Genomic DNA, 24427 nt, shown 5'->3' on the forward strand with positions numbered 1-24427 from the left:
AAGTGGGGAATGATTAGGAATTTTGAAGAATGTCCATAAGTTCATTCACCTTATGTAAGTGTGAACCGTGTCAGGCACTGTACAAGTACCCAGCCAGCAATGTTATTGCTGTGGAAGAGGGTCCTGGTCATGCAGCTACTGAGAAAAGAGACAGTGAGACAGATAATAATTTAAGTACAAGGATTGTTAGAGAAGAAAACTTATGGTATAACAGGAGCTCATGGAAGGATTTAACCAAGTCTGAGGACTAAAAAGACTTCTCTGGGTGAATACTATTTAACCTAAGGCCTGAAAGGTGAGCAAAATGGGGAAAGAGAATTCAAGTCAGAGGAAGGGAAGAAAGTTCTCAGCAGAGGGGCCAGCATGCATATAGGCCCCAAGTCAATTATAAAACAGGCATTTGGGAGGCAATGAAAGCAAACCAAAGCATTGAGAACACATGGGTAAGTGCAAGAGACAGGTGTGCTTCAAGGTGGAACAATATCAGCAGTATTCCTAGAGTGTGCAGGCCACCGTGGGCAGCATGTGAAGTATAACTACAAGAACTCAAAGTAATAATAAATGAGCCAGTCTAAATCAGAGCACCCCTAGATCCTGCAGAGTCTCCAGTCGTGTTGCCTGACAAAATGTGCTTCTATAATAGCAACATTCCTCCAACCACTCATATGATCAGGCACATGCTATGAGCTTCATGGGTATCACCTCACTTAATGCTATCCATCATTCTCTGAAGTGGGAGTGCTTATTATTATAATTTTATAGAGGAGGAAGCTGAGGTTTGAATAGGTCAGGTATTTTCCCAAGACCAAAAAGTTAACGAATAGCAAGTTCAAACGCAAGAACCCTGAATGAAGAGAGTGAGAGAAACTCAGGAATTATGTGAATAATCAGTCTACTCATGCAGATATGCAAAAAGAACCCCTTGTCTTTAGTTTCATAAACCAAATTAAATTTCAAGCACTTGTTCAAATGAGCTAATGAGGAACTCGAATGTAGCATTCTCAAGTTTACCTTGCTCTTTCTGAGGTTTTACTCAGCTGGGAGGTTTCATGTAGCACTGTGATGCTGGGGAGTTCCCCCTGCCTCACCTGTCCTCTCTCCTGGCCCTCCATAACACCTAGACATGAGGCATAGGGGTGCTGGGGAGGTAGGTGTTCAGCCCAGGACATGATTTTTCTAGTGCCCTCATACTGAAGTTCTGACAGAGCACAGAGACCTGACTTTCCTACCTTTACTTCTTTACCCTTAGCCTGGGAGAAAACCTCCTCCATGTTTTCCCTAGAGTCTCTCCTTGGTTTCTGGACCCTGGCCTGCTTACTGGATTTAGACATTTGGAAAGAAAATCCATGAAGGTAAGTGCCTTACGGGTCAGAAGCAACCTGTTCCCTTGGTGGCTCTTAGAGAGCACAGCCCTATCAGAGGCCCCTGGTTATAAGTTTCCCCCATGTCTCCAAGTGTGTCCTCTAAGAGCATCTGCATTCCTGGTCATCAGGCCCCTTCACTGTCTCTTTAGGTCAGAAACTGACAAGAACATTCCAAACCAAGGTTCAGACTTATTTCTTCCTTCCTAATTTCTTGTATGACTGAAACTACCAGTGTGGTCTGACTGGTTGGTGGTGTATTGTTAGTCTCTAGATTTACAATAGAATTGCAGACCCCAACCAAAAACACACACTGTACCAAGAGACAGGAGACTTGACCCAAGCCCTGCTTCAAGCCCCAGCTGTGTGGTTTCATACAAGTCACTCTTGATATTTACAACATGAGCTGACTGGATTAGATGACTCAGCAAAGAACTTCTGGGGAGAGAGGAGAGCCTGACATGGAACTGGAACCAAAAAGTAACCAGCCAGGCTTTGTTAAGATGGAGTGGGGAAAGTCAGAGAAGATTCCTAGAAGAGGTCTCGGGTATGAGTTCTCTAACTAGTGGACAGGGTGGCAGCAGGAGCAACCTGATCAAAAGCACAGAGGTGTGATCAGGTTGGTGTGGACCAGAGCCTGACCAGTATGTGGGGAGGAGGGCCACAGAAAGCAAGCAAGTCTGGTGAGGGAGACCAGGGCATGGAGAAGCCTGTATGTGATTATTAAATAGGACTGTGTTCCAAGAGAAAGCAGGATCACTGAGGATCCTAAGTACAGAACTAATAAAATCAGATGGACACCTTAGACAGTTTCCTCTGCCTATAGTATGGAGGGTGTCTAAGGGGCCAGACTGGAAGTAGGAGACCAGTGAAAAGACTGTTGTAATAATCCTGAGAGAATTAGACGTGAAAGGGGGAAATGGGCAGAGAATCCAACACCAAATAATACAGATCTAATGGACAGGTCTTGGTGTCTGACTGATCAACATGGGGAGGCAGATTCCTGGTCTGGTCAACTGGATAGATTCACTGAGACCAGGGTCAGGGTGAGCTTGGAGTGGAGAAAATCATGGATTCCATATTGGTCACATCCAGTTTGAGATGCTATGGAGATTTCTAGCAGTTAGTTATGAAGATCTGAAGCCCAGGAAGGAGGTCTGTGTGGAAGACATTTGACAGCCTGAACTGATTACCCATTCATGATGTCATGGGTATGGAGGAAATGTAGGGCAAGAGAAGAGGAGTTTGGTGCACTGAACTTAAGGGGTAAATGGAAGAAAAGGAGCCAGCAATGAAGAAGCCAGAAACAAGACCAGAAAGAGAGGAAAAAGAACTGAGCTGTTTTTCATTTCTTCCTTTCTGGTTGTTGGATAACCAGATGGAACCTCACATTTAATTGTGTAGGAAATAGGATTTCTTTGAGTTTGTCCAGGTGGGGATGGAGGAGGTGGAAGATAGGGGTGGAAGTGGGGGTGGAGGTGAGGAAGCTGTGCCTTATTCCTCTAACTCAACTTGAATTGGGAAGTGGGGGAAAGAAGACTGGGTAACCCATTATATTCCTGGAAAAAGACACAAGATTCTTCACCTACAGTGAAATGTTCATTATTTGGTTTGTGACGTAGGTGGAATTGCCATGGTTCATCAGGACACAGCCACTAGCAAGATCTTCTAGCAAGATCTCAAGGCAGCTTCAAATTCAGGTTGGAAAGGAAGAGGTAAATGTCATCTACATATGCTTTGGCTATGAATAGAGCCAGAATCAAAGTATTTTTAATGGTGAACCAGAGATTCCCCCCACACATGGCAGCAGGCAGCCAGAGCCTACAGCAGACCCTGATTTAGCACACTTAGCCCATCCTATGTGTAAGCCACAGTCCAAGGACCATGGAGAGGCAGATTGAGTGGGAGTCCAAATCTGCACCCAGAGGTGGGTGTCTCACCTCTCAAGAGTGTCATGACATCCAATTCTTGATCTGTGCAATTTGACTTTCAGACAAGTGACTTAAGTAGAAGTGGGTTGTTGATCTTAAGGAGGGGGATTATAATGTAGGTACGAAATGCAAACCTAGTTTCATGCCATACAGTCCAGTGGAATAAGGAGACTTCCCCAAGCGTGAACTGACAAGCACAGCTTTTGCCTACAACTCTTTAGAGGCTCTGCTGAAGAGGCAGTTCCCAGGGTTGATGACCTGCAAAGTAATAATGCCGCATGTGCTTAAGTGATGACGGTGCACAGGGGAACTTCAACAGCTTTTTCAGGAAGAAGAAATTGAATTTCAGACCTTCAGGATTTGCTACTGAAGCTTGGAGGACATGTCTTCTCTGACTGGGGGTTGACCTCCGCCAACACACCCATCCTACTACTTCAAAGGTGAGCCTACACCAGGCCATATGCCCTTCCTCTCCAAACTGCTGCTCTGGAACTGGTGACCCCTTCCCTTCCTCCCTAGGGGGCTTGCGCTTCTGGGCTCTGCACCCCCTGAACACCACCCCTCAGGACCTCTATGCTTGCAATTCTCTTGGCTAGGACTTCCCTCCACTGTCCTGTGGCTCACCTGTTTCAGGAGCTGTTTGTCTGTCCAACTGTCACCTTAATTTTAGGTGACAGAGAATGGCAAATCCAACCCCCTGAATTGGCTCAGTATCTAGATTATCTCTTTGTCCTGCACATGGGGACCCTAGAAAACATCACAGTGACACAATTAACTTCCCTCCCTTTCTCTATTTTTGCTCAGAAAACCCACTGCTAAGAAAAGTCTGGTACAGAAAGATCACTGAGTCTGGGGGGAGATAGATGGGATTGTTTGCATCACAATAGAGAAAACATTTAAATGGAGTCTTAGACATTCCCATTTCTAAGAGCATTTGGCCACCTATCTCCAGGGATTTTATGGCCCATTTAAACCCATTTAACAATCCTGTCCTCTATTCATCTAATGTCATCTCTCTCCCTTTCCTCTTCTACTATCACTTTCTCTGCTCATCTCTTATTTTCCTTAAGAACGCAAAATTTTCCACGCTGCCATGTAGAGCAATTCATCTCTCCTCAGCTCCCACACACAATCTCCAGACCCATCTGTGCAGATCTAAGCCCATTAATGTACACTTCAGAATGAAAGGGTCTTTTCTGAAATAAAACTCCATCTTTCCCCAACAACTATACGTGTTAATAGTAATAGTTTATCTCTATTATAGTAGGGAGAAAAGATTCAGTCTCAGGCTCAAAAGCAGGGCAGATGAGGAATCCATCTAGCTATAAATATTTCAAAAACACACAGGGCAAGAAGCCCTGCTATTTTTTGAATGAGTTCATTTTCCATTGTCCTGAATACATATGAAGTGACTCCACTGGGAGAGGTTCTAGGAAACAAAAGTAATTTGGCAAATGCTTCAGTCGTCCAGATAATAACATCATTGGTACTCTGAGGTGAAGGAGATAATAGCACAAGAACCCCAGATAAGTCATCCTCAGAGCAAGGAGACATTTACTTGGTCATTTGTTAATATGTTATATAGTTGAAAGATACAAGGAGTGTTCTGCTACATTCCTGGGCTGCCTGTGCAGAGGCTCTGGGTAGCTTACAATGCTCAGCACATAGTAGGTGCTCAATAAATATCAGAATGAGTGGAGGGAAAAAATATGGATGGTCACAGTCACTGAGTAAGTTTGATGAGGCACAGGCTCTGGTAGGGAAGCCCAGAGGAAAGGCCTCCTTACAGACGCAGATAGTCTGCATTTTTTGCAGTACAGGTAGAGATGGGACCATGCAGGAACATGCCGGGATGCCTGAGGCAGTATAAACTTATGGTTTTAGCATGTCCTTAGAAAGAAATATATGTGGATAGACCCAGGCATGACAAACATATTCTCAATTCTCCCTCCAATTATTCTAAACCAATAGTGTGGTAGCATTTGTCTGGGATTAAATTTCAAAAAGCTTCATTGAAATCACATGTATATCTAAACTAAGGCAGGCTGATGATAATGTTGACTTTGTTTTCTTCTGTCTGCAATCTGAACAGCTCTGCTTAGTAAACATTTGCTTTTTTTCCTCCTTCTCAGATGCTGACTGAAGCATGGGCTTTGGAATCAGGCAGAATCTGGATTCACCACTAATTGGCTGCATGATCCCTCTAAGCCTCTGTGACTGTGACCAAGAGGAAAAGTGGAGAGAAATGGGGCTCAGCTGACAGAATTATTGTGGGAATAGACAAAATGTGTGTTCATATGTGTGCTTGGGATGGGAAGAAAGTGATCATGTCTGAATTTGGAATTCAAACCCAGATGTGTTTGAACAGATGTGAGTGAAAAATCAGATGTGCACCAATTCCACTGTCTGGGGAGCAGCAGTGGGACACCTGGAGACAACCGAAGGGCATTTAGACCAGGAACACCATGCCCAACAGCCCGGCAACTTCAAAGTCTTGACAGATTCTAGATACAAAGGGGATTTCATGTGGCTGATAAAGAAGAGTGAATGGTGAGGCGGAAAAGGGAGGCAGGGGCATGGGGGTGCGTGGACAGATTGTGTGGCAGCAACTGGCACTGCCGGGTCTGCGAGTGGAGGGAAAAGGGGCAGACTGTGCAAGATGGCCTGGCGGGGGAGAACTGGAAGCTGGGGATTCGTCATCATTATTTAATTGTCACTACTGACAGAGACAGCTACCTGTTACTGAGCTTCTGCAATCTGCCAGGCAGGGCCCTTTGACAGCTGTCACGCTTCATCTCTGGGCACACAACTGGATGAGACAGATGTGATTAGCTCCAATGCACAGTTCAGAAAACTGAGACGTAGAGCAGTTAGAGAACTTGCCCAATGTCATCATGAGTCATTCCTGAAGCGCAGATCCAAATGTGTGTCTAACATCCCAGCCATGCTGTCCTGCTGCTCCTGGACAGTGACGGTGAGAAAGGAGGCCCAACCCTGAACCACAGGCTGTGGAACAGGGACTCTGCTCTGACAGTGGCTGCCGTCCTGCTCCTGCTTCACCACACTCAAGGCCATGGAGATCTACCACCTGGAATGCCTCTGCCCTCAGTCCCTACCCACCTCGCACAAGCACCCACGTGTGCGTGCACACATGTATACGTAACAGTAGACCCCAAGTGCTGTTCTTGTTTGGACTATTCCCAAATTCTGTCTCACTTTGTGGACATGATGCTTTTGGTCTTCTCTGAGTATCTGCAGTGTTGAAGGTCCCCCTTGTCTTCTCCACCCGAGGGGAGGCCCGATTCTTGGTCTTCTTCATGCTCCAATTATTCTGAAGGATGTTCAGTTTATATCTATTGCTTCCCCAAGATATGATACACTGGTGTATGTAGTTTGCCTCAGGTGTTATATAGAAGACAGCTGACAAAACTAGAGTGTGAAAACATCGGGGTTCAAATCCCATCTCTGCCACTTTGGCTAGCATGCCTTGGACGGATTCCAGAATTCCCATGGACAAACTTACTCATTAGGAAACTTGGGAGCCAACCACAAAAATCTGCGTTTATGCATACAAACAAAATAAAAGAATTAATCAAAGAGACACAAAGAACTCTCAGAATCAAACAAGCAGTCAAAGGACCTGACCTTAGGAGAGACAGGAAGCAAGGTCCCTTGGAGATCGCTGTGGGTCTGATAATACATTGCTTTTTGTTTTGTGATAGCATCTGGATTCTAATTTCCAGGGGATTTCTGGGATGGGAGGAAGGCTCACTTCGCACTTCTGCAAAAGCAACAGGTATATAAGAGATAATTTTATAATTTAAATAACTTCTAAAATAAAAAGAAATGGAGAGGGAATAGATACTTTTCATTGGGGGGAGGGACAATGCTTTTATGTCCATTCCCACTACTCAGCACGTCATCGCCCATTTTATTCCCCAGAGGGACATAGCACCCTGAATTTTCATCTCAACTGACAGCAACCAGAATTGGGCAGGATACTTAGACTGAAGAGGTTTGGAAAGCAGGGGCACACAGAAAGGGACAGAGTGAGGGGGGTGTCATATAGTTCAGAGAGTTAAAATTAGCACCCTGATTTTTTCTTCAAAAATTAATATGAGAAATAATTGCATATATGGCATTGGGATTAAATGCTTGTTCCAATTAAAAGATCAAGAGAGCAATTTGAATACTTCACCCTGAGCTGAATTGTGCTAGGCCCTGTGGCTTTGAGAACAATAAAGCACATCCTCTCTCCACAAGCAATTCTAAGGGGAGGTAGGCCAGAAACACGTATTGAAAAATAATTAAGCAGTAGATAGGTGACACAGCAGAGCTGTTCAAAGCAAGAGGCAAAAGGCAGAGTGGAAGGCAGAATTCCAGATCTCCTTGTTGGATTGAGAGAGCTCTCACCCACCACTGCTTCTTATCAGAAACTCAAAGGGAAAGAGGCCCAGTAACAAAACCCATGCTCCCTCCATAGACTATCTTTCCAAGCACAGTGCATTCCATGAAAACAATCATAACCCCAGTTGGCAATATTTTTTTGAGAAGAATTTTTATTATTCCCTTCACAACAAATTTTAGAATATCATTCTTCCTGTAGTGTAACTCTCAAATCAAGGCACCCTGTACTCAAAATACAGGAAGTTAGGCTACTTACCTAATCAGAGAATTTAGAGGTCAAAATGTATTTTTTAATCTACCATTAATTAACAAGATAAATGTCCTTTTCTCCCTAAATAATAAGAGTTTAAATTTGCAGAATACTTTCACATATAACATATCTTTTGATCTATGTGGCTTATAAGCTGAATATTCTCCATCTGATAGATTTTTTTAAAAAAGAATGGAGGCACCTAAATCATTTCATTTAAATCTCACAAAACTCTTTCTTTCCATTAGATATTTGTTAATAGTATTGGTTAAAGGTAAGACTGGAGCCAAACTGCTTTGGTTCATTTCCTAGTTTTACTATTTCATGACTTAGTGACATTAGGAAAGTCACTTGAATTCTCTGTGCCTTAGTTTCTTCATCCATAAAAATGATATAATAATTGGGTCATTGTTAAGATGAGTTAACATATGTGAAGCACTTGGAACAGTGCCTGGTATTTGGGAAATATTACTGTGAATTCTTACTCTGAATTGAAAGATAGTGATTTTGGATTTACAGTCATATTCACTGGATTGTAGATTCCCAGGATGTGTTTGTGGGATGTTACTAGGCTTTACTGGAAAGGAAGCGTTAAAGAAGGTCCTATCAGCTGGGCTCAGTGGTGCACGCCTGTAATCCCATCAGCTAGGGAGGCTGAGGCAGGAGGATCATGAGTTCAAAGCCAGACTCAGCAAAAGTGAGATGCTAAGCAGTTCAGTGAGACCCTGTCTCTAAATAAAATACAAAATAGAACTGGGATGTGGCTTAGTGGTTGAGTGCCCCTGAGTTCAATCCCTGGTGCCCCACCCCTGTCAAAAAAAAAAAAAAAAAAAAGATTGAGAGAGAGAGAAGGTCTTATCCTTAGATATATTGGGGAAGTACTTTATTAGATCAAATTGAATCTCTCTCTTCTCTGTAATATTTCCCAGAGCATTTACTAAATTTGTATAAACTGTGGATCTTTTCAGAGGGTTTTCTGACTAAATGCTGGCACTGAGGACTCTCATTCCTCACTGTTTTTGCCCCACTGGCTACAAAAGCTCTTTGTTTGGGGATAGAGGACTTAGGTGTTCTTGGCCTTTGAAAGATGCACAACAACATCCAGAAGCAGAGGTCTCTCTGGGACATGGCTATGGAGGCCTGGCTTGCCTTCTGCTATTGGGAACCCATAGGCAAATTATTGAAGCTGTAGATGGAAGCCCATACTTCTTGGAGACCCTATAAGAAGCCAATACCCTTCCTGCACCTGGTGAACTGTGGTGCTCCCTGCAGCTGTGATGACAGGTCTGTATTTCATAAGGTGGCTGTGTTCCCATGCTGCATTCTGGAAGGGACCATCAGGGTACTGGACATTCCTCCAGGATGCTGGCCCTTCTGCTCAACCATGTGTGGGGAGGCACAGAGAGGGCTGACCAAAGGTCTTGTTTTCTTGTGGTCTCTCTCTAGTTCAACTGATCTGAGGAACTGTAAACTTTGCTAGGGATGGAGTAGAGGAAAGAAAATTTGACCTTATATGAAAGCAGAACAACCTTTGGTAGATAGGCAGATGGGTTGCTTGGGAGAATCAAAAGTTAAAAAAAATGTAACCGACATTTGTGAAATTCTTAGAGTTATCAAAGCCTTTTACCTACACCCTCTCCTTTGAGTCTCTGAACTGGCTGTCACAGTTAGTTTTGTGCTTGACATGCCCACCTTATAGTGGGGAAGTGAAGGCTGGTAGAACAGGAGACCTCTCTTTCAGCTAATGATTGGCAGGGCTGGGACCCAAAGTCAGGTCCTTCCATTCCAGAGATTTGCTCCTTACCCTACACTGTGCTGCCAGGTCTCCCAGGGAGGAGAGGCCTGGGAGTGGAGGAAAAAATAAGAAATAAGAGTAGGGAGGCAGCTTTCTGCTGTGTAGCCTGAGGGCAGGTTTGGAGAGGAGTTGCCAACCCTATACATTTGATAAGACAAAACCTGCCAAGAGTGAAAAATCCATCCCGCTGAGGAGTTTAAAAAATAATTTCAGGCCGGAAATTGCATTTCATCTTTTCATCCCACTTAAGTTCAAAATTCAACTCCCCACAGTTGCCCTGACTTAAAAAGAAGAAAAGATTCCAGCTTCACAATTCAACGCACAATGAGTCAGAAGTCCCTGTGCGTCCATGCTGAAAATGGCCAGTGGAATTAGAGTGTCTGGCAAATAAGACAGGAGACTGCACATCTCTCAGCATCAGAGCCCATTTTCATCATTCATCATTGTTGGAGGAGAAAGATTTGTGCTCATGTGCAGAATGTGGATAATACTAATCGCCATGGTAAAATTTTCAGGGATGGAGACACTTCACCACTGGTTTCTTGGGAAATAGTCTTCTCTAAATCTAATGGCCAGGAAGATAGGGCGGGGGAAAAGAATACTAAAAAGTTTTCTAAGCATGGTTTCTGTCCAGATAGCCACAGACACAATCAGGGAGAGGTAGTATATTAAAAGAGAACACTGACTTTAGAGGAAGTCACATTTGGGTATAAACCCTACCACCCCATTCACAGACTGTGGTTATATGCTTCATAGGCTTTATTGTAACAATCAAACAAAATACCCTGAGTAATCAATAGTGCTTGAACTGGTTATGTATTCAGTTACATTTATTTCAATCAAAGTCATCATAATTCAGTAGGAAAAAGAGACCTTGGTTACCAGGCATGGTGGAAAGCCCTTGTAATCCCAGGTAATCGGGAGGCTGAGGCAAGAGAATCATAAATTCAATGCCCGTGTGGGTAACTTAGTGAGATTCCATGTCAATATTAAAAAAAAAAAAAAAAAAGAAAGAAAAAGAAAAGAAAAAAGAAAGGGCTGGAGGTGTAACTCAGTGGTAGAATACTTGCCTAAAATGTATAAGACCCTGGTTTAATCCAGAGAGAGAGAAAAAGAGAGAGAAAGCACAGACACCGTGATCCTTGGTTAAGGCAAACAGACTCAACTGTTCAACCAAAAGATATTCTGCCCAGTTAAAGTTGAAAGCAGAAGCTGGTGAAAGTCAGAAGCAAGTAGGAGTTATATTGGTCCCTTGGTCCATTTGTGTTCTCCATTACATCAACCTCAGAACCTGAGGTCTAGGGAGTCAGAGCAGGGGTGGAGCCTCTGATTCACTGCTGACCATGTGCCAGTTCTGGCCCAGAATGTTAACAGAGTAAACTAGTCAAGGAGACAGGCCAGGGGATACCATCCCTCTCCTGGTGCCTGCCAGAAACATCCTGGAATCTGGGTAGGCTGATGGCCCAGGATGCCTACAGGGAGCTGGTTGCCAAGGAGGTGAAAACTAGAATCAAAACAAAGGATGGGCTGAGGATGGGCTGCTGAAGGGTAAAGGAAATGCTTCTTTTAAGCTCACCCAGGAGTAGATCTAGGGGTGGAGGTTACGGAGGTTGAGGGAGCTGTCTAGTAGGAAAGCCCTCTCTTACTACATGATCAACCCATTCAGTTGTCGCTATATAACAAAGCACCTTATGTGACCAGCCAGGGATAGGTGCATGGCACTGGGTGGGGGCCCTTCTCTATCTACATTAAGTCAGTTCCCCAGGAAGCTGAACTCTGTAACCTGGTCCCCTACATAAATAATTTCCTTGTATTATAATCCCATGGAAATCTCTAGGTTCTTACATAGAGTCTAAGAAATAGCTCCAGATTGGCTGCTTCCTGCACTGGTCATTGTGCCATTGGTCATTTGGTTCTTAAAAAACCAAAAAGTTCCCTTTGGCAAATTCCTTTTAGAGTGGCCAGATAAAGTAGAAAGGCCAAAGGCTTTGTGACTAAAGACCTGGATTGGAATCCTGGGCTCTGCATGCACTACTGACACCCGGACACTGAAACCCTGCTTCTTATATGGAAATAGTAGCATGCTCCTGGAAGGTGCTATAGGAATTATGGGTGATATTTACTGGATGTTTACAATGTGCCAGACAACCTGCTAGGGCTTTATAAACACCTCACTGAATTCTTACAGCCAATTTATGAGTCAGAGATTATCCCCTCACCCACAGTTCAGAGATAAGGAATCCCATTCCTGCTTAAGCTCTTAGGTAAATTGTCCCCCGTCTCCCAGATAGTGGGGAGGCAAAGGTGATGCTCATGAAGTATCTGGGCAGTTCCTGGGTGGGTGACAAACAAGTGTCAGCTACCTTACCCTGCTCCTAACAAAGACCTGAAATATTCTCTCCTAATTATAAAAAGACTGAGCTTATTCAAACTTTCCTGTTTTCCCCTCTTTGCCTCTTGGGCAATACAATGTAATGTTCAATAACAGAAACTCTGTTTCATGAGTATTCTGTTCCCTCAATGTGTTCGTGGTTTTGAATTTCCTATTTTAGCAGTTCTATTATAGAAATATTTATTGCAGCCATTGCTCATTCTGCATCTGCTATCTCTCAGAAGCAAAGGTTACAATCCAGGGTCTCTCCATGGACTACTAGCGTAGGGTGGATACAGACCTGATTATGAAACAGGGAACATTTTTTTTTAAAGACTAACATATTAGAATGTCTGAATTCAAATGAGGAATGCCCTTTAAAGGGGGAACTTCCAGAGGCTAAGCACATATCACAAAGATAAATAATTCAAAACATTAGAATGGTTTCTCCATGGGAATTGTCTTTAATATCTATGGTATGACTTTCCAACACTGAAAGTAATGGCAAATTTACATCTGGGGTGCATTGGGGGGGTTAATTTGGGGAACAGATAAAAAAATAAAAGTCATTCAAAACTAAAACTGTTAAGATAAGTGACTGAACTGGGGAAAGTAGACTTCAATCCAAAGTTAGATCACTATGAAAATATAAGAATATTAGCATTCTCATGGGGCTTAGGAATTGACTAGAAAGGCCTTGTCAAATCCTAAAAATCAGATACTTTAGAGGCATTTGCCTAGAAGGATGCTGAAAAGAGGTGGTCATTTTGAAGGAAGGACCTTCCTCCCTCACAGTGATGGAAGCCACGGCAACCATGGGAAAATGGTCTTATGTTCATGGCAGCATTTGAATTAGGCTTCTGTGATGTGAAGGTGTATGGAGAAGATGATATTAAAAGTCATAGGACTCATGTTTTCCTTAGTATAGGTCAGATTGCTATGGAAAGAAACATCAGAAACTCTCATTTCAAGGACCAGGTTGGGGTGTAATTGGTATGAGAGGGAAAAAGTTCAACATAGCATCAGCGCATGCAAAGAAAAGCAGGAGAAATCACAGGCTGATGGTCACTGGTACCTACAAGAATCATCTCCTGTATCATGATTTGGAGACACTTAGTTTAGCATGTCCAGATCTAGTTAAGCGGTCATTTTTAATGTTCAAAGAACTTACTTCTTTGTTTTAGTGACTCCTCATCACACCCTTGTGGTGTGGGTGGGGTAGATAATATTATGAAATTTACTTGACAGTAAGAAAGCCAAGATTCAGATAAATTAGTTGAATAATCCCTCAAGGTCACTCAACTTATTAATGGCTAACTCGTCACTACTGGAATCTTGATCTCTGCCCTCAGCTTCTGAATTTGTCTACTACTTTTCTATTTTCTTGATCAACAAAGATAAATTCTGAGTGATTTTCTAAACATCTTGGAAACAACATAAAAAATAGCTTTGGAAATTAGAAAAGTCTCTCATGACAACTTGTCTTTGAAACCAAAGAATACATATACACCCTGCTTTATTTTGTACATATTTATTATCTGTTACCCTCTTCCTTTGGAATAAGGCAAAAGGAGCACAAATATCATTTCTTGTGGTATAAGAAATGGGGAAGAAAAACTAGGAGAAAGGAAGGAAGGAGAGAGAAAGTGAAAGGGGAAGAAAGGAGACAAAGAGTGAAGAGAGAAGGTCAGGAAGGAAACCTGCATCCTCAAGTCTGATTGGTTCTGGTCCTTGGTCTCTGTTCCTGGACTTTGTGCAAGCAAAGAGACAAGACCCTCAGGGGTGATATCAACTCCAGCCTGCTTGCCTGTTTTCAGCCCTTGTTGATTTTAATGAAGACCAGTTATAAAAATACTTGGTTTGTATTCATTAAAAATTGCCAGGGAACAGAGAAAAATGAAGACTGGGAGTTGATTCTATCCAGAGGCATTTTTACCAGTAATTCTTGGCTTGCTTTCTCTCTATGAGCCATGCCCACCTCAGGAGATTTCATCTGGATAAAACAAATTAAAAAAAAAAAAGAAAAAAAAAAGAAAAAGACTCCTTTTAGGTCTTGTGGAGTCTGTAAGCAGAACTCCATCTTCTGGAGCATTTGTTTACTGAGGAGAGGGTGGATGTCATTATTCTTCCAAGACAAGAACATCTTCTCTATCATCTCTTTTGCTGATCTGCTCACAAGACCAGGCTGACATGGTAATCCACAGCCAACCAGCTCTCATTAGGAATTTTTCCACACCATGGTTTATGCAGGTTTTTGCCTCATACATTCATTTTGCAAGTATTTGATTGTTTACAATGTATCTGGCACAGTGCATTTCCCCTCCCTTCCTACCCAATAGCAATGTGGAAGACAAAGGAAGTTTGTGGCTGAGGGTTATGTCTCCCAATGGCCTTTTGTTCATTTAGAACATTCTGGACTTCTTCCCAGCCCAGCATCTGTGGAAGGCAGCAGAACCCATGGACCCACTGGGAGCAGGATCTGCAATGGATTCTAATTCACTAACACAGAGTTAAGACCCCTTTCCTGCCTCTCAAGACTTTCATTGTTTAGCTGCACCAGTGCAGCAGCTTCTTGCTAGAAACAAACAATAGACTGAAAAGGCAATCTATTAAATGGGAGGAAATATTGCAAACTATATATCTGATGAGGAGTTTATTCCCAAAATATATAAGAAATTCCTGCAATGCAAAAAAAAAAAAAAGAAAGTAAAAAGAAAAAAGAAAAAACCCCAGCAGCAACAATAAAAAAAAAAATCATTTAAAAAATGGGCTAAGGACTTTTATAGACATTTCTCAACAGAAAACACAAATGGTCAGTGAACATATGGAAAAGTACTCATCATCATTAATCATTAGGGAAATGCAAATGAAAACCACTAGGAGATACCTCCTTGCACCTGTTAAGATGGCCAGTATAAACAAACAAACAAAAGACAATAGATTGAAATCCTTGAATACTATTGCTGGGAATGTAAATTGGTACAGTTATTACAGAAAACAGTATGGAGTTTCCTCAAAAAATATTTAAATGCAACTATAATTTGATCCTACTTTTGAATATTTATCCAAAAGAATTAAAATCAGGATCTCAAAGAGATTTTAGTACTCCAGTGTTCTTTGCACTGCTATTCAAAATTTCCAAGATGTGAAAATGATTTAAAAGTCTATTAGCAGATGAATGGATAAAGAAATGTGGTATATATATATAATGGAATACCATCATCAGTCTTATAAAAATGAGGGATGGATCAATATGGATGGATCTCAATATGGATGGATGCAACAACATGGATGGATCTGGAATAAGGTGTAGACTGACATTGGATGCCTTTTTTTTCAGGGACTTAAACTGCTTTTGGCCTTACCTTTGATTCTAGATGCAGGTGTGGTAATCAGTTCCATGTAGGTTTTGACCCACTTTCCCTGACAATGCCTCCCCTCAAACATGTGCCATGGGCTTCCATGAAGCACGCCGGAAGGAGTGCTATTGGCTCCATTCATACACATCCCAGAAACAGGAATGAATTAACATTTCATGAGGTGACCCTGGACAAATGGGGAGTGATAACTATGTAATCAATGGCCTTCCTTCTGTCCTTCAGGTAGACCATTTTGAGACATATGGTAAAAAATCCCTGCAGGATCAGGCACCACCGTAATAACTAATTTGCTAAAATATTCATGCACTTATTTCTCACTTTTCCTATTCACTCTCCCTAGTCTTTTGTTCATAGTCCCTAGGACCATCTACAAAAATAAATCACTGAAGTACAACCGTGTTCCAGGACAAGGACAAGACCAGGCTGAACTCTCCCATGTTGCTATCTTGACCAGAACTGCCTCTCCTTTATAGTTTTACTCCCAGTGGCCACACAGTTCTTATTCTCTTAATTCCACAATAAATAATCTTTTTAAGGGGATGCCCATCTTGACAGCACTCCACTTTCTCTCACTTTGTTTCCTACCCAGCACATTCCTGTAGTTTGCCCCTTAAATCTGTTTCATTTTCCTGGAGACCCTCACTCTGGGACCTTCCTTCGAGAACACACACATTGAAAAACCTCAGAGAGAAACTTCTGCTCTTTTCACTGCCCAGTGTCTACTTGCCTTTCTCCTAATGACAGTCGCCAGCTCTCTCTGGGAGCCACTCTTTTTACCCCTTGGTCCACAGTGGGACATGTGAGGGGTTAAAAAGGTAATTTCATCCCCTCTGTAACAGTACTGGGTTCAGGAATAAGTACATAGGCCAATCAAGCCCCATCAGAGCAAATGCCATGGCTTTGGCTTGAGTAACCAGGAAAAATGAGGAATTTTTGCTGGAGATAACTGTTACCTGTTTCAGAATGGAACCAACCTGGCAGAGGCAAGGTTGAGCAACATCAGATCATAATGACATCATTTGAGTCTCTGCACAAATCTTACCACAAATAACCAGACACTTGCTTTTTTTAGTTCTTTAGCTAACACAACCCTGTTTAGTCCAGGTTGGGATGAATTTTCTTAGTTCTCCTGGATCCACTGTACCATTTGACATCTCTGCTTCTAGTACAGTTAATGAAAATCCTGCTATAAATTCATAGTGTCCAAAATTAACTGCTCTTTCAACATCATTTCTCAATCATTCTATACAACATGGATATATATGTAGAATATATAGGTATGACATATATACATATATATGCACACACATAAACATACATGTGTATTTTTTTTTATTAAGCTATTTCAAATCCTTTCAGTTTTTTCTCCCTTCCTTTAGATAAAAAGATTTTTCTGGCCAAGCATGGAAGTATATACCTTTAATCCCAGCAGCTCAGGAGGCTAAGGCAGGAGGCTCACAAGCTCAAAGCCAGCCTCAGTAACCAAGCAAGAGGCTAAGCAATTTAGTGAAAACCTATCTCAAAATAAATAAAAAATAAAAAGGGCTGGGGATGTGACTCAGTGGTTAAGCATTCCTGGGTCCAATCCCTGGTACCAAAAAAATAAGAACATAAAAAATAAAAATATTTTTACTTTCCCTACTTTCTTCAAGTCCCCTTTCCATTCTCTCCTAATATCAAACAGACTTGCCTGATAACTCATTACCCAAATCAAACACATCTCGTTACAAAATTTCCACTTATAAGGGTGGAAATTCATTCTATCTTTTATTCAGGTATAAGCTACCTAATAAATAGATATGCACGGAATATACATTTATATATTCACATACCATATAAAGTGCTTTCATTAAATTGTCTCATTCTTTCTTACAAAAAAGAGAAATACATATGAAAGCATTCATATCTTCCCCTACACATAATATACAGAATATTAACCAAAGAGAGGACTTCTATTTCTGGTGCTGGGGTTTAAACCCAGGGCTTCACACATGCTAAGCACATATGGTACCACTGAGCTATACCCATAATCTTATGAAGAAGGTTCTTCTTTATAAAAACCTGTCTCCATCTTTAGTCCTTTCTTGATGCCTCCTAACCTGACAGAGTACTTACTAGAGGCAACCCACATTTCAGAACAAAGCTCAGTGTTACAGTAAATAATCAACAACCAAAAATGCACTAATTCTTCTAACTTTGTAGAGCAGCATGAAATGTAGTAGCCACTCAAGAGATATACAGGATCTTAAGACTTACCTATCCCAACTGCACTGAGAGATAAGGAGGAAACTGATACTTAAGGGAGTTAGACGACATTCCCAAGGCCACCTGGCATAGCTCAAACTAGACCTCAATTTCCACTCCAGTCGTCTCCCCATAGAAACACTAGTTCCTTCCTGGTAGCCTAAGATCCAATATGTTCTTATAAGTTGGGACATTGTTCCAAACCCTGTTATTAATCATTTGTCCACACAGGCCCAAAGTTAGGACACAGAGAACTCAGAAAAGTGATATTGGCTATAATCCTGTCTTTAAGAATCTTTCATTGTGTTTAACCCAGTTCTGCCTATCCATTCACAGAAGAGGTAGTGATAAGGAGCATGGTTGATTTAATGCAGCACATTTTTCCTTCCCCATTAGCCCCTTATCTCATGTGCCACCAACTAGATATCAAAAAGAAAAGCTTGCTTTTGTCAGTGGCCCTGTCTATGTACTGAGGTCCAAGTAGTCTGGAATGCCTATTTAAGTAGAAAGCTGTTACTTCCTTGGTTTATACTTTTTTAAAAACCCAAGAAGTGTGGTGGACCAAAATGTGTATCTGTTTGTGATATAATAAGAAAAATGTTCTTTGGAGCTAAAAACATTTTTTAAAAACTGACTCAGAAAAAGGAGGAAGAACATGTAATATGCTAACATGCAAACACCCATTTGCTGATACTATTTTCAAGCAGGTAACCTTCAAGAAAGGTTTCAGTGTAACAATCATCATTAGTGCCTACTGTGTGCTGGGGATTGTAGTAGGTCCTATGATGGGAAGATTAAGACTCATCCTCTGTTCTCAGGGAGAATCTACAATGACTCCACCCTGTCCTCCCTACTCCTAGGTCTCATTAAAGCCAATAACCACCTCTTCCACTATCCCCCAAATTCAGTCCTTCCTCCTCCCATATCCCTTCATATCTTATTTGTGCACTGTAGCCATTTTTATTACTAGGTTAAGAAGCTCTTTCCTCTCAATTTAAATTTATAAAAGCCCCGTCTTTTTGTTGTTATTGTTTTGGGTATTTTTGCCCAGTGCATTACCTGTACTCTTCTATTCACTCCCCAAGTCTTTCTCTGGCTCTCTGCCTGACTCTCTAATCATGTCTGCCTTCCTCTTAATCCAACTATTCCCTGTCAGACTTCACCCTCGCATTGTCTGTTATCTCCATAAACCTGAAGCTAATGTGCTCCTAAGAGGCTTGGCATCCTTTTTCTATTCCCAACTCCAACTCTCTCCTTTGTACTACCAAAGTTTGGAAATGACTGCATATTCTATATCTTCTAGATGCTTTGCTCTCCTTCCTATACCCAGCAGAAGGGAAGAATTGCTCACCACCTGAAATCAAGAAAGCTACTGACCCTCCCCACAATTGACTTCAGAAACAAGTACCTCCAACCAAAGCCAGACAGAGCTGGAGGGAGGATCACACACTCAGTGCTGCAGGGAGGCTCCTGCTACTCAGGGACACAGGCTCTTCCTTTCTCTTTACTGAACCAGCAGTGTTACTCCTTCCCTGTGGCAAAAACAGGATTGTAGCAACAAAGCAATTTCTTGGAAACTGCCCATGCCCAATCTTCAAGAAAGTCAAAGCTCTTGAAATTCTTCCCTAGTGGCTCTGGCAAGGCACAAGCTCATTCTTTGGTTGGCACATGTCTGTCTTTGCCTTGCCTTCATGTTTCTATTCTGCTCTCGACGACTTCCAGAGCTGCCAATGACAGAAGCAGCAGTGTGGTGGCTCCTGCCAGCCCAGCCAGTACCTCTGCCAAGGCTGCCAACAGTGTAGAGCTGATCTGAACCCCTGATGCTCTGTCCTTGACCACAGAAGATGCTGCTGCTGATGCCAGCAGAGAGCTAATTCTCATCAATGTCCCTACTGCATCTGTTGACAAGCCTCCTCCCGCGACACACACCTCTTCAGGGACACTGATGTCTCTAAAAAGAGCACCATCTCCTATTTCTGCTGGCACTGATTCTGCTGCTGCCTGGGGCTTACAGTAGCCCATGGAGATTCTAGCAAATCAATCATTTTAGTTTTTATTTATCTTATATTGGAGCTCCCTAAACCTAGGACTTAGGTATGAATTCAGAGTTGCCAAATCGCTGGATAACTGATAAACGCTTGTTTTGCATTTAGAGACTGGTTCTCTCCACCTGCACTCCCCAGAAGGTCCCTCAGCTAAGCCCTAGCTGCTTAGTTCTCCCTTTCTTAGAGTGAGCTGGGCTCTCATGTAAACAAACTGGGTCAGGCTTATCCTGCCAGTCCTCCTAACATGCCAAAATGGAGTACAAAAAGTCCACTAAGCAGTGCAACAGAAAACCTCAGAGGAAACAAATGACCAAAAATTAGAAGATTCATCCAGAAAAAGACACGTCCTGACAACCCTGATAGGTACATATGCACATAACACAGTGACTTTCGACTGATAAGTCACTCCAGAAGGAAATAAATTAGAAAAGCCACTAATCAGAATCCTGTTTACTTGTCCAGTCCTGTGTTTCTTCTGAATGAGAGCTTTATCCCTTAATTATAGCTCTTAGTGGCTGCCGGCAATGGACAATTTTTTTTACTGCACAATTTCTCAGAATTTACTCTCTTATGATTGTAAACAGGCACTATTTTCACAGAATCAAAGTTCTTAACATTTCTTAGGGACTTATTTAAAGTTCATAACTGAGCTTCACAAGGGGGTACCACAGGCTCACCTGTACATACCTATGCCTCAAACCCACGACCCCATGGGTACATTTGCAGGAGGAACAAATCATACATGATGCAAGAAGCTTCAGGAGCTCTGTGATTCTTCCAAGGTGCATACTTCTGTGCTCAAATACTGTAATTTCTCTTTCCTCAGATATTGAATTTCCCCAAAACATTTTCTTATAAGTGGTATTTCTGTCAAGGGGCCCTCTTGCTTATGTAAACTATCTCCACTTTTCTTTGGTCAGGCTCTGGAAAAGCAGGAGATATCTGCTTCTCATTGTTTTCTTGTCCATGGCTTTGAACTTCACACATTTCTAGCTGATGCACTTCCTGAAATCCCTTCTTTCCCGGGGAGTGTGGCATTGCTAATGTAAATCATGGTCAGCCCAGTGGGCTGGGTTTTATCTGCAAAGGAATGTCTTGATCAGAGATTGCAGTTCTTATAGCCTGCTTGTATGACTGTGGATATTATTGGATTTGATTCTATTAGATCAAGTTCAGGGCATCCTGTCTTATCTTTTTATGCTACACTGATTTTATTATGCCTTTTATGTGCCAGCGGTCCTCAACACTACTGCACTTAACCTTTTCTCTGGGAACATCCCTTCAGTAATTTATCATAAAATTGCACTCTGAACTCAGCCTAGATATCTCCCATTCTGCTTTTTTTTTTTTTTTTTTAAATCACAATCGCTACCCAATTCTGTAGACCTTCAAATCAAAAGAACAAACCAGAAGAAAAAGAAACCCAAAACTAGGAATTAGGAGTCTTATCTAAATATTGTTTATGAGGAAGAGTTTAGGATAAATACAATTTTCATAAAGAAATGTATCTGAATATATTATGTATGAGAATTCAAAGTTTTGTTTTAGACACTGAACTATATGCCTCTGAGGAGACTTTTAGTTTCTCTATGCTTCAATTTCCTTTTGCATAAAGTCAGAATAATACTGCCTATTCTGTCATAGGAGTTAGGATCATATGAGTTGTTCATGTGAGATGATCTTAAAATCATTAAAAGCTCCATGCACCTGTAATTTTTAAATATTATTATTAGAGAGGGAGAAATAACATCCCTAGAAAAAGAAGCCATTTTCTTATGAAGTGATTTCCCCTTTACTCTCAGGGTTGGCCTTGTGATGAACAGAATGGTCAAAACTCCTATAAGGCAAAATCCAGAGGCTTGGAAAGGATCTTTGAAACCCAAAGTCTATGCCACCTGCTTATTGATATTTGAAATGCAACCAGTCACCAAGCACACATTTAGAGATGAGACTAGCAAAGAACTCCTGGAAGGAGTCACCATTGATATATTTTCAAATCTATGGCATAAATTAAAACAGATCTGGAACTTACCCATGTAGCAGGTTTGGATATGAGGGAGAGAGGTGATCCTTGCATGGTGCACTAGTCTCACAAAGCATGTATATTTTGGTTTTCTCCCAATTGTTTCTCACTCTTGATTTATTAGTTGATTATCAAAATAGCCTAAAAATATTATAAAATAGCAATTACCTTCCATGATCACAGTTCACGTTGGCCACAATGGGTATTCCTAACCCTCCATATGGTTGAGTCTGTAGGTCTACAAGTTGAGCTGGGATATTCAAAGCCCCTCATCAAGGCCACTCTGAATCACACAATGTCAGAAACAAAGGAATATTTTAGAGACTAATCAATGGCTCAGTAACTTAAAATTCCAGAGGCCAGGTGGGTAACATGAATGTGTGAATCAGGATGGTATGAGACAATAGTGAGTGGTGGGGTCTGTGGCAAATTAAAGAGAGAACAAATGTAGAAGCACTTAAATTCAGATCTAAAAATTGTGTTGGTCCAGTCATGTATATCCAGTGTGACTACAAATGGCACCTAGTTGCCAGTCTGTGACTTCTGACCCAACCTCCTCACTATACAGGTAAACTATGAGTACAACCTCTGTCCGCTTGATTATTAAACTTCATATTCCTCCCCCTTTAAGGGAACCCCAGTTGTTCCTGGATGCATCACAACACTGTCTCCGTCACTGTGTGCTGTCTGCTTTGATCATTCCCTTCTCTTCTCCTTTATCTCCACTTAGACTGCTGATCTTAAAGCTGTAGAGGGGACCTTATTGTAGCTAATACTGATGGTGCCTTTGTGGAAACATCAATGTTATTGCAAGGTGCTACCCCAACACCCTCTGTATCACCATTTGAGGCTGCAGAGAAGGAAAAAATCACTGTCCAATTCAGCAGACCTCTTGGGCACTGGGGCCCCAAAGCCATACTGGGTGAGCCCAGAATAGCAGAAGGCTTCTTTTGAAAGGCAGCCCCTATGACTTCCTTTCTCTGAACTGGCCTCTCATACAGAATTCTAAGGCAAACACACAAACACCATCCATCTCTGTCAAAATGAACCACGGCACAGGCACTGTGCAAATAGTGCCAAGAAACATTTTTCCCCCACCCACCTCATCACCAAATAAACAAAAGCAAATTGCAAAGGCATTGCTTTGACTAAAACATACCCAGCAGTTTACACTAACCAAAAGAACCCAGCTTCTCTGTTTAAAGTCTCAGCAGGAAGAAAACTGTCCAGTCAGTAGAGTGAGTCAGGACTGGGTTTATATTTGTGCAGCTAAGGGGCCTACTCAGTTGAATGTGCCAGAGCAAAGGAACAGGCTTCCCCAAAAGCACTGAGTGTAACTTTCAACAACATAGACAACTGGTAACTTTCAACTGAAATGTTTCATCTTCTACTCATAGTATCTGCAAAGAATCTTGCAGTTGAGTTTCAGTCAACTTATCTTGTTACATATCCATTAAGATTTTGAGACTTCAAGAGGAGATGTGTCTGCAAATGGTACCATCAAGAGAGTGAAAGAGAACCCACAGATTAGAAAAATATATCCACAAATTATATATCTGATAAGTGATTTGTATATTGGAATACAAATAACTCTTGTAACTCAATGATACAAAATGATCCAATTTAAAAGAGGACAAAAGATCTGAATTTCTCCAAAGAAGTTACAAAAAGCATATGAAAGGATGCCCAATTTCATTGGTCATCAGATAAATGCAAATAAAAACTAGAGTGAGATATTGCTTCATACCACTATAACAACAACAAAAAAAAAAAACAATTATTGTCGAAGATGTGGAGAAATTGGCATCCTCATATGCTACTGATAAAAATGTCAAACAGAGTAACCACTTTTGAAAATAGTTTGGCAGTTCCCCAAAACATTAGACATAGTTACCATCTGATCCAGTAATCCCACTCCTAGATAGGTAATCGAGAGAACTGAAAGCATACAAACACATGAAACTGGTGCATGAATAATCACAGATGCATTATTCATATTAGTCAAAAAGTGGAAATAACCCAAATGTCTATCAGCTATGAATGGACAAATGACTATCAGCTATGAATGTCATGTCAATATTACATGGCAATAAAGAGGGAAAAAGTCTGATACAGGCTACCACACAGGACTATCTTGAAGACAGTGTGTTAAGTGCAACAGGCGAGACACAAAACACTGCATGTCATATGGTCCCACTAACAGCAGCCTCCTCATCCATGGTGAGTATATTCCAACTACCCTTGCTGGGGCCTAAAACTGCAGATAATACTGAGTCCTATAAAAATTGTTTTCTCCTATGCACACATACCCATGATGATGTTTAATTTACATATTAGGCACAAAAAAAGAATAAAAATAACTATAATAAAATTGAACCATTAAAACAATATGCCATCATAAAATTTATGTGACTATGACTTCTCCCTTTCTCTCTCTCAATATTTTATTGTACTGTAGATTGTAACAAACTCGGCATATCATCTTTTTCTTTCCCTAGTAAGTTGAGCACTTCCAATTTTCACTTAAAAGAAACACAGCTTCTCTTTGACATATTCAAGATGCCAACATGGTCATTCTTGCACTGTGGGATCTTTATTAAATCATAAGACTCTGACAGAA

The sequence above is a fragment of the Sciurus carolinensis genome, chromosome 11 (assembly GCF_902686445.1).
Source record: "Sciurus carolinensis chromosome 11, mSciCar1.2, whole genome shotgun sequence".
In the NCBI taxonomy this organism is placed as follows: Eukaryota; Metazoa; Chordata; class Mammalia; order Rodentia; family Sciuridae; genus Sciurus; species Sciurus carolinensis.